General features: G+C 48.9%; 1 non-coding gene across 1 annotated transcript; it reads right to left on the bottom strand.

Moving 5' to 3' along the window:
- Window positions 1-9760: 9760 nt before the first annotated feature.
- On the bottom strand, window positions 9761-9901 carry LOC138266703 (U4 spliceosomal RNA). Its single transcript, XR_011199636.1, has one exon. It is a non-coding gene; the product is annotated as a U4 spliceosomal RNA (small nuclear RNA).
- Between the last annotated feature and the right edge of the window lie 1158 nt (window positions 9902-11059).

An 11059-nucleotide genomic window follows, 5' to 3' on the forward strand; every position in this document is an offset into this window, starting at 1 on the left:
AGCTGTTGATGATGCAGAGTACCAACATACAGAAATTGTCCTCTGGTAGTGGTGGGGAGGGAGGGCCCAACCTCTAAAAAAGTTTTCTGGGGGGGGGGGGGGGGAGTGGCCAAAAAAAGTTTGAAGACCACTGTCCTAGGTAGACCAGGTGATTCTCCCAGCTGGAGCTAAAGACACCTATATTATCCAGATATGCTACACTGAAGCTTTCCAACACCTGTAGAACTTTATAAACCAGCCTCTGAAATGTGGCAGGTGCAATTTTCACCCAAAGGGCATCACTGTAAAGTGATAATACCCACTAGGGGTGGAAAATGCTGTTTTGGGTTTAACATCATCTGCCAACTTGATCTGCCAGTAGCCAGCAGTCAAGTCAAAGGTGCTCAGATACTTGTCATCTGCCCTAGATATAGGAAGAGCATCAGTGTTTTTTAACTGTTTTGAGACCTCTGTAGTCAACACAAAACCTAATTTCTCTTTTTCCATCTCGGGAGTGAGGTTTGGGGACACGCACTACAGGGCTGGACAAGGGCTATCTGAGGGCTCAATAACCCTTAGGTCTAGCATCTTCTGAACTTCAGATTTGATGCACTCCCTCACATGGTCAGGTTGTCTGTAAATTTTGCTATTCACAGGCAAACTGTCCCTTGTGTCAATGGTGTGTTTACACCGTGTGGTGTGACCAGGTGTCAGGGAGAAGAGTTCTGAGAACTGCCCTAGGATGTTTCTACAGTCCTCCTTTTGGGACTCAGAGAGGCAGACAGAAATGACTACCCCATCAATTGAGCCATCAGCTGTATTGTGGGAGAAGAGGTCAGGGAGAGGGTCTCTTTCCTCTTCCTGTCGCTCATCAGTAGCCATGAGCAGAGCCATGTCTGACCTATCATAATAGGGGTTATGGGGGCTTCCGGGAGTGCCAATGTCTACCAGGTAGCTGACCCCCCCCCCTTTTCTCTCCACAATGGTGTGGGCACCACTCCACTTTGCCTGGAGTGCCCTGAGAGCCACAAGCTCCAGGACACACACTTCCTGTCCTGGCTGATAGACAGTTAGGACAGCCTTCTGGTCATGCCATTGCTTCCCGAGCTCCTGGCTGGCCTGAAGGTTTTTAGTAGCCCTCTTCATGTACTCAGCCATCCTTGATCTGAGGCCAAGCACATAGTCCACTATGTCTTGTTTGGGGGCCTGAGAAGTTGTCCCCAGCCTTACCTAACAAAAGCAAGGGGATCTCTAACAGGGTGCCCAAACAGAACTTGAAATGGGCCGTAGTCCACACTCTTCTGAGGGTCCTCCCTGTTGGGAAAGAGAAGGCATGGTAATAGGACAGTCCATCTCCTGCGGAGTTTTTCAGAGAGCCCCATTATCAAACCCTTGAGAGTTTTATTAAATCTCTCTACTAAGCCATTTGTCTGGGGATGGTAAGGGGTGGTGAACTTGTAAGTCACACCACGTTCCTTCCACGTGGCTTTCAGGTATACAGACATGAAGTTTGCACCTCTGTCTGATACCACTTCTTTTGGGAAGCCCGCCCTTGAAAAGATAATGAGGAGGGCTTTGGCCTCTGCAGGAGCTGTAGTGGTCCTAAGAGGAATGGACTCCGGTTACCTGGTGCCATTGTCCACTACCACCAGTATACATCTGTTCCCAGAGACTGATGGAGGGTTTAAGGGGTCAACAATATCTACCCCAACCCTCTCAAAGGGAACCAAAACCACTGGAAGTGGAAGTGAGGGGGGCCTTTGGGTTGCCACCTGTCTTGACAAGTGACAGAGGAGCGAGAAAACACATTTGTGTCTTCTGACATGTGGGGCCAGTGAAAGTGCGGGACAAGCCTGTCCTAAGTCTTACTTTGCCCCAAGTGATCTGCCAGGGGAATGTCATGTGCAAGGGTCAACAGATATTCCCTACATTTCAGAGGGATCACCAATCTTCTGGTGGCACCAACTTTGAGATCCCTGGACTCTGAATAAAGGAGTCTGTATTCCCAGTACACCTTATGGGTGCCACTGACATCCCCTGCCTGTTGTGCTGCAGCTTGCTGCCTCAAGCTCTCCAGTGTTGGATAAACTTGGTGTTCCCTACTGAGCTCATCCCTGGTGGCCCCCCTGCACCCAAGAGTTCAGCTGTGTCAGCTTGAAGCTCCTCTGGTGTAGGTTCCACCCAGGGAGTGGATTCTGAACCCTCAAGAGTTGAATCCTCACTGGCGGCTGGAGTAGGGCATAACTTCTTACAGTTCCTGCCCTTGGATTTAGGAAGCTCTTAGGCCATTGTTCCAGGCTCCAAGGTTCCTTGCTCTTTTTGCTTCTTAGCCTGTGCTCTAGTAAGGGCATAGATATGCCCTGGATGCTCAGCATTGCTGCGTGCACCTCCAATTCCACCTCTGCCAAAGCTGAGGTCTCCAAGTCGTCCCCTAGTAGACATTCTACAGTTAGGTCTGAGGAAACCACAACCTTTTTAGGACCTGTTACACCCCCCTCCCCCCACCCACCCACCCACCCAGCTGAAATCAATAACTGCCATGAGGTGGAACAAGGTCTTGTTCTGAATGTCAGTCACTTATGACGTGTGACCAAGTAGGTGTTGCTCAGGAGACACCAGTTTTTCAGTCACCATAGTGAGCCTGGCACCTGTGTCCCTGTAGGCCTCAGCCTCACCACCATTTATGAGGGGATGCTGATTGTAGATACCCATATTAAGGGGACAGGCAACAAGGGTGGCGAAGTCAATGCCCCCAGCAGGGACCAAGACAGCCTCAGTGGTCTCTCTAACTAGCCCAGACCCCACTACAGACTCTAACGTGAGCCCAGATACACTCTTAGATTGACTACTGTTAGTAGTCCCACCGCTACTGCTATTGTGAGGGGAACTAGAAGTACAAGTGGGGGTAGTAGTTGTGGAAGACTTAGTGGTGCCTTTCATAGGGCAGGAGCTCTCCCCTGCCCTACGGCCTTTGTTTTTGCAAACATAACACCAAGGCTTTTTGTAGTAGGAAGAGGAAGAGGAGGATTTGTTCCCATCACCAGATGGGTTTTGTGGGCTGATAAAGACTTTTTTTTTATCTTTGTCCCCACGCTTATACTGAGACTTACCTGCTTCCTTCATTTTGTGGTCACCCACTGTGTGAATCTTCCTACTCACCCTGGTGCTGACCCACTTGTCTGCCTTCTTACCCAGTTCTTGGGGAGAGGTCAGATCATAGTCCACCAGGTACTGATGCAGCTGATCAGACACGCAATTATTCAAAATGTGCTCTCTTAAGATTAGGCTGTATAAGCCCTGATAATCATTGACTTTGCTCCCATGCAATTAGCCTTCCAGGGCCTTCAAGGAACAGGCCACAAAATCAACCCAATTCTGTGAGGACTCTTCCCTGGTCTCTCTCATCTTGATTCCATATTGTTCAGTAGTCAGACCAAAGGCACCTAAAAGTGCAGATTTTAAAACTGTGTGGTTGTCTGCATCTTCTTCTCTGACTGTGAGGAGTCTGTCCATACCCTTGTCAGAGAAGGAGAGCCACAAAATAGCTGCCCACTGCCTCTGAGGGACCCGCTGTACCTTACAGGCCCTCCCCAGACCAGTGAACCACTTGTACATGTCATCACCCATCTTGTAAGGTGGGACTACTTTGTTCAGGTTCCTAGAGTCGAAAGAGTCCTCCTTGACCCTGTTTTCCCTGAAACTAGTACGTCTGCCATGTAGGGGTCCTAACCCCAACCCCTGCATTTCTCTCTCCACTGCCAAGGCCTCCCTATCTAAGGCTAGCTGTTGCTACTGCAGCCTCAGCTTGGCTTCCTCTATTCTCAGTTGCCTGAGTTCCCTGCCTAGGGATTCTTCCCCTGAAGTTGAGCAGTGGGTTCCCTCAGATATCAAGGAGATGTGAGAGTGGGCAGAGGAGGATCTATTCCTATTCTTGGACACCCTCTCAACCAGCCCTCTATGGACAAAGGTGGACCTACTGGTGTGACCCCCCTTTAAACTGCTAACAGTGCTCCTGACAGGACTGTGGGTGTGTCTAGACGTTTCCTGATCCTCCTTGGGTACTTCCTGACCCACCTCAGTGGCTAAATCATCTTTTTCTAGCACTGGACGGTCAGACTCTCCTTCTTCCTCCTCACCTCCTGGCTACCAGCATGTTCCTGGCCATCCTGGAGGAGCAGGCCCAGAAGTAGAATTTATTGGGATTTCTCCCTGTCTTCAGCTTTCTCTCAGCACATATCTCCCTAAGTTCTTGGAAGGTCCGGTTCTCATAGGGAGAATCCATGGGCTGAGAGGTATGCTCTGCTGAAGACATGTCAGCTAGCTAGAGTGGTGTAGAGTCCCTAACTACTCTAGCACTAGGCTCCCAGCAAAGTTTGGAGCAAGGGCTATACCAACCCCTAGCTTACCCAAACTCAGGAGACTAGATCCCTAATACTAGATGTATTGTGTACCTAACAGTACTAGCCTTTCCTGTGGAAAGTACCCAGTGGCAGAGTGGTAAGGCAATTGCAAGTGCTTATCCCGACGCTAGACCACCAATGTAGGAAGCTGGCCTGGTGTGTGGTATATGCCTAAGGTGTTCTCACCCTATACCAGGTCGAGGTATCCCTATTAGTGTAGTGTAGGCAGTGTCCAGGAAGCCAGGCTCTCTATAGGTAACTGTGGATGAGCAGGCCAGGCTTATCTAGGAGACATGCAAAGCTTATGCAATACCACTGTAGTCACACAACACTTACACACATGAAAGAACCACACAGTGTTACAAAAATAAAGGTACTTTATTTGGTAACATCAATACTAAATTACTATATAGGTTATGCTCTGTTAGCAGGTGAGTAAACACAATTATATATACACACTGGTACATAGGAAAAGGCATTGAAATGCAATAGAAAACAGTGAAAGAACAGTATGCAACAGGAACCCTAGGGGGAGAACAAGCCATGTACTAAAAAAGTGGAATGTGAAGGTCGGACCCCCACCCAGGTGAGTAAGATCTGTAGAGGGGAGCTGAACGCACTTGGGACCCCAATAGGTAAATACAAGAGTGACCTCCAGCGACCAGGAGAAGAGAGGTAATTACCTGTTTTTCACCCAAACCCACAGAGAAACTTTGCAGAAGGACAATGCAAGACCCAAGCAAGACTGGAAGAAACTGAAGATGGAGTCTGCCAGAAGAGGACCTGCAAAAGAAGGGGAGCAGTCCAGTTCCAGTTGGAGTGTCCGGTTGGGTCAGGAGCCACTACCCACCCTTCTGGTGATGCTGAACCAGGTTGACGAGGAAGGACAGGAGCCGGCTGTGCAGCACAAGAGCAGAAGAGCAGTTCCAGGAGTGATGCAGTCGGTGTTCCACATCGCGAGGAGAGATGCAGCACATAAGTGGTTAGGGAAAACCACTAACAAGACTTGGCAATGGCAAGAGTACCTAAAAAAAAAGTTTGGAGAAATGCTGGGGACCAGGAGAGTCAGAGGGGACTCAACCCATGGAGGGGAGACCCAGGTGACCCCCACGAACTAGAAGAGTCTTGAGACGAAGATGGAGGCCCCACAGGCGACCCGCTGGCAGCAAGAACAGGAGTCGCGGTGAGGCCCACTCAGCACACCTGGCAGAGAGTTCCAAATCACTGGAGTAGCAGGAAGGAGACTGTCCATGTCAGAGACGAGAGCTGGAGGACAGGACTACATGGAGCCTGAAGATTCCTTGGATGAAGAGCCAACAAGCCTTGGTAGCTGCTAGAGTCGTGGTGCACAGGAGTACTGTCATGCAAGGAGGGGCAAAGACTCACCCACTCCAAAGATAGACATCTGTTAGAGAGGACCAAGGGGACAACTTCAGACCACCACCTGGGTTGCAGGATGCACACAGAGTTGCAGGAGAGAGGATCCACGTGGCTGGTTGTCGAGCCGTTGGTGGCTGCAGATACTGGGGAGTGACTCCTTCACTCCAAGCGAGATTCCTTCTTACTTCTTTTGTGCAGACTGATGACTTACCACCCTCAGAGGGTGCACAGCCAGGGAAATGTTGCAGGAGCTGGGAGGAGCCAGAGAAACAATGTTGCAGAGGCAAAGTCGTCACTGGAGCTGCAGATTGTCGGTTCCTGTGGAGTCCAGTTGCGGTTCCAGTGGCCAGAAGTAAAAGTAAACATTGCAGAGGAGTCCTGTTGGAATCTTGCACGTCGAATCTGAGGACCCGCCCAAGAGGGAGACCCTATGTAGCCCTAAAAGGGGGATTGGTCACCTAGCAGGGTGACCACCTATCAGGAGGGGGCTGTGACGTCACCTGCCTGACCTGGCCACTCAGATGCTCCCAGGGGCCTCTGCCCATCCTGGATTCAAGATGGCAGAACCAAGTGATCCCCTGTAGGAGCTCTGGGGTGGTGATAAACAGGGGAGTGGTCACTCCCCTTTACATTGTCCAGTTTCGCACCATAGCAGGGACCGGTATCCCTGGACTGGTGCCAACCAGTTTCTGCAAGAAGGGCACCAAATGTGGCTTTCAAAGCATACCTGTGGCTTGGGGAGGCTACCCCTCCCAAGCCTTGTAACACCTATTTCCAAAGGGAGAGGGGTTATCTCCCAATCCCACTCCCAAAGGAAATCCTGTGTTCTGCCTTCCTGGGCTTGAGCTGCTCAAGCAGCAGGAGGGCAGAAACCTGTCTGGAGGGTGGCAGCAGCGAGGCTGCCCAGGAAGACCTTGCAAACTGGTAGGAGCAAAACTGGGGGGTCCACGAAGGAGCCCTCACAGTGCATGGGATCATACAACCAATACTGGGAACAGTATTGGGGTATGATTTCAACATGTTTGATACCAAGCATGCCTGGGTTTGGAGTTACCATTATGTAGCCGGACATAGGTAGTGGCCTATGTCCAGTACACAGGTAAAATGGCTTACCCGCACTCACAAAGTCCAGGAAAATGGAGCTGGAGTTTGTGGGGGCACCTCAGCTCATTCAGGGGCACCCTCACACACAGGTACATGCACCCTGCCCTCTGGGCTAGGAGGGCCTGCCATAGGGGTGGCTTACAGTAACCTGCTTCAGTGACCTGTAGTAAAAAGAGTGCACGCACCCTTCCACGCAGGCTGCAATGGCAGGCCTGCAGAGAGATTTTGCATGGGCTCCCATGAGTGGCATAATACATGCTGCAGCCCATGTGGGACTCCTGGTGCCGCAGTGCCCTGGGTACGTGGGTACTATATACTAGTAACTTACATGGGGGCACCAGTATACCAATTATGGAGTGAAAAAGACCATGAACAACTGAATTTAGAGAAAGAGAGCACAGTCACTGGGGGTCTTAGTTAGCAGGATCCCAGTGAACACAGTTAAAAACACACTGACATTAGGCAAAAAATGGGGGTAACCATGCCAAAAAGAGGGTGCTTTTCTACAGGTGCAAGAAAAGTGACACTGCACTGGGTGCAGCTCCACTTTTCATAAATCTGGCCCTAAGTTGTATTGCGTGCATGGTACATGCCGCTGTGTACGTTCTGTGCCCTGTGCTCGTGCAGCCTACACATGTGCCGGATCTGGTAGCTGAGTTGGACGAGGCAACCATGCAAGGAATCTTTGTGTGACCTCATTGTCGTAGTATTCAAACAGGGCATACACGCTCAGGGGTAGATTTATGAAAAGTTGTGCTTGCACTAGGTGCAGTGTCATTTTTCCTGCGCACCTTAACGGCCCCCCTCACGCCACCATGGTAGTGCTGTATTTAAAATACAGCGCACCATGGCAGTAGTTAGGGTGACTAGCCTCATAATTTTTTACGCTAGTCCGGTGCTTTGCAGGATTAGCATAAACAATAATGACGCTAACCCTGCAAAGCACCCAGTGGCCCATTGTAACCAATGTCAGCCTCTTTTTAACAATGTTAAAAATTGCAGGTAAAAATGGCACAAAGGAATCTCGTAGATTCCTTTGTGCCATTTTTACGCCTCTCCTAGTGCAGGAACGCCCTCCTTGCATCCTTCCATACATAATATGACGCAAGGGTTTACAAAGTGGTGCAATGGATGCATTGAGCCACTTTGTAAATACGGTCCGGGGAAAATGCCACTTTAACGCTGCCTTAGAGTAAAAAAAAAATTACGCTATGGCAGCACTAAAGTGGCGCTAGGGGCTCTCAAATATACCTTATAGCTTTTCATCCCTCTCAGGCGAAAAAATGGTCCCTAGTGCAAGGAAGGAAATGGGCCCTTTTGTTGCTGTTTGAATGATAAAATACGGGAAAAATTAGGGTTAAAGCGGCCCCCTGGGCACCTGCTGTACCAATAGATGGTACGCCTCTGTCCTTGAGCTCGTTAACATCTGTAATTGAGTGCCCTGAAGCGCCTTAGAAATGCACTTTGGGGCAGATTTATGAAAAGTGGAGCTGCCACTTTTCTTGAGCCCCTGAACGCCACCCTAACGCCACCATGGTAACGTCGCATTTAAAAAACGGCGCGGCGTTTTTGGCCTCGTTGGGCCACATTTGCGTCAAAACAAAGGACGCAAATGTGGAGCAAGGGGGCGCTAGGGGCTCCTAAATATGCCACTTTATATAACGTTAAAAGTCACGCTCGACACCTTCGTCAGCTCTCGTTCTGTTTCAAACACTGCATACAGTCTGAGCGAACTTTCTCCGCATTATCCTGTTGATAACAAACGGCTTCCAACAGAAATACGAAAACTAATCAAGACGAAAGCATCCTGAAAGTTCCTGCCGGATGCAGAAACTCCGACACACTAAGGGCCGTATTTATACTCCGTTTGCGCCGAATTTGCGTCGTTTTTTTCGACGCAAATTCGACGCTAAACTAACGCCAACTAACGCCATATTTATACTATGGCGTTAGAGGCGTATAGCGCCAAAGTTCCCGGAATGTGCGTAATTTTTTAGCGTGAACCCCTTCCTTGCGTTAATGATATGCAAGGGAGGCGTTCCCGTCTAAAAAATGACTCCCAGGCCTTTACGTGGTATTTATACTCCCGGGCAAAAGAGACGCCCGGGAGTGGGCGTGGCTAAAAACGGCGCATTTGCGCCGCTTTTTAACGCCTGGGTCAGGCATGGCGTTAAGGGACAAGTGGGCTCAAAATGAGCCCAGAGTGCCCTCCCCTGCCCCCAGGGACCCCCCCTGCCACCCTTGCCCACCCCAGGAGGACACCCAAGGCTGGAGGGACCCACCCCAGGGACATTCAGGTAAGTTCAGGTAAGTATTTTTTTTTTTTTTTTAATAATTTTTTTTGGCATAGGGGGGCCTGATTTGTGCCCCCCTACATGCCACTATGCCCAATGACCATGCCCAGGGGACAGAAGTCCCCTGGGCATGGCCATTGGGCAAGGGGGCATGACTCCTATCTTTACAATGATAGGAGTCATGTTGATGGGGGATGGGCGTCGTTAAAAAATGGCGCAAGTCGGGTTAAGACGATTTTTTTGCCTCAACCTGACTTGCCCCATTTTAAGACGCCCTAACGTCATTTTTGCCCAACGCCGGCGCTGCCTGGTCTACGTGGTTTTTTTCCACGCACACCAGGCAGCGCCGGTCTGCTTGCGCCGGCTAACGCCATTCCATAAATACGGCGCCCGCATGGCGCTTCAGAATGGCGTTAGACGGTGCAAAATTTTTTGACGCTAAACTGCGTTAGCGCAGTTTAGCGTCAAAAAGTATAAATATGGGCCTAAAACTAAATCGAAAACAGTGAACTAAAAGAAAATAAACTCTGTGTGGTCTACCCGACACCAACACGTTCACATAAACTACTAAAAAAAATCTTATTTTTTTACATTAATATTCAGTCTCCTTGAAGACTATCAAAAATTGCCAATATCGACTATATTTCAAATCGTCATGGCGGGGTATTGGGTAAAGTTTTCAATAAGCAATAATCGCGCCTCGGTTAGACCTCATTGGCTACGATACTGCCACTGCGCAAAGCTAACAATAAAAAGGTGAATAAAGGTGCGTCTCGGGGTACCACCTCATGATACAAAGACCAAGGAAACGTTTAGTTGTCCAATAATTACTACACCTCCACTGGCTTCTAACAGGCAAAATAATACACTTTGTTAGGATTGTTTTATCAGGTTCCGTCCACTCTCTGCCCCAAATATTCCATACCGGCGAGCAGAGAACTCTGGGAAATGTTATGCTAAATAGTTGCACAGGTAGCGCTGCATCCTAGTTACAGGTTTGATGCTCTTCATGTGAAGATGGGGTCCATGCTGCTAGCGATGTGGTGTGGAAATGGAAGAAGCACGAATTCTTAAAGCATGTCTTCAAATGTTTACCAAGGAGGCATGGTAATCATTGAAAGAAATGTAAATGGTAAACTACATTTTTCGATACAGCACTTACAGCAGGTGAGCCGTTTCATTGAGCTACACAGTTGCATTTGCTGCATTTCATTTACACCTTTAAAAAATACAATTTTGGTTTCGTCGTTTCGAAAACATCTTAGAGTGTGCCGGAGAACATCTGTAAAATGAGAAACTCGGGAAATGGTGGACTCATATTAAGGGGAAGAAAGGGGGCAATAAGAAAACATCAATGTTGCCCCCTTATTTATATAAGTAGTAACTTCAAAGACCTATATGTCTCTTCAACAGTCGAAGGAGATATTTTTGCTAAGAATCGCTTCAAGTAGGTCAGAGAGCACACCAGCAGCTAACCAATTTTCTGCTCGTGTGTGTAAAGCAGAACCGACACTTTGGAGAATACTGTATGCATTTATGTTTGCTACTTTGCTGTGACTATACCAACAAACTGGAAGCAGCGGTTGAAGTCCGTAAAAAAGTATGGGGACCGTGATATTGTGGGCCTAATTAACATGCCCTTTACACCACTGCTGCATCATTTTTTTATGGGCGCACCAGTGACGTGCACAGAACTGCTGCAGATTTACAAACTGACACACGGTGCCCAATGCGTCAGTTTGTAAAGCTTTCCGTCACATTATACCTTCCCCAGGTATAATGTATGCAGGGTAGGCCTTACCAGGGAGAAAGCCACATAGTTCTGACGCAGTTAAATTTACATTTCACTTTGTCATTTTGAGACTTCACTGCGTCAAAACTGTACCGCCTGCTCAGAGTAGG

The sequence above is a fragment of the Pleurodeles waltl genome, chromosome 11 (assembly GCF_031143425.1).
Source record: "Pleurodeles waltl isolate 20211129_DDA chromosome 11, aPleWal1.hap1.20221129, whole genome shotgun sequence".
NCBI classification, from domain to species: domain Eukaryota; kingdom Metazoa; phylum Chordata; class Amphibia; order Caudata; family Salamandridae; genus Pleurodeles; species Pleurodeles waltl.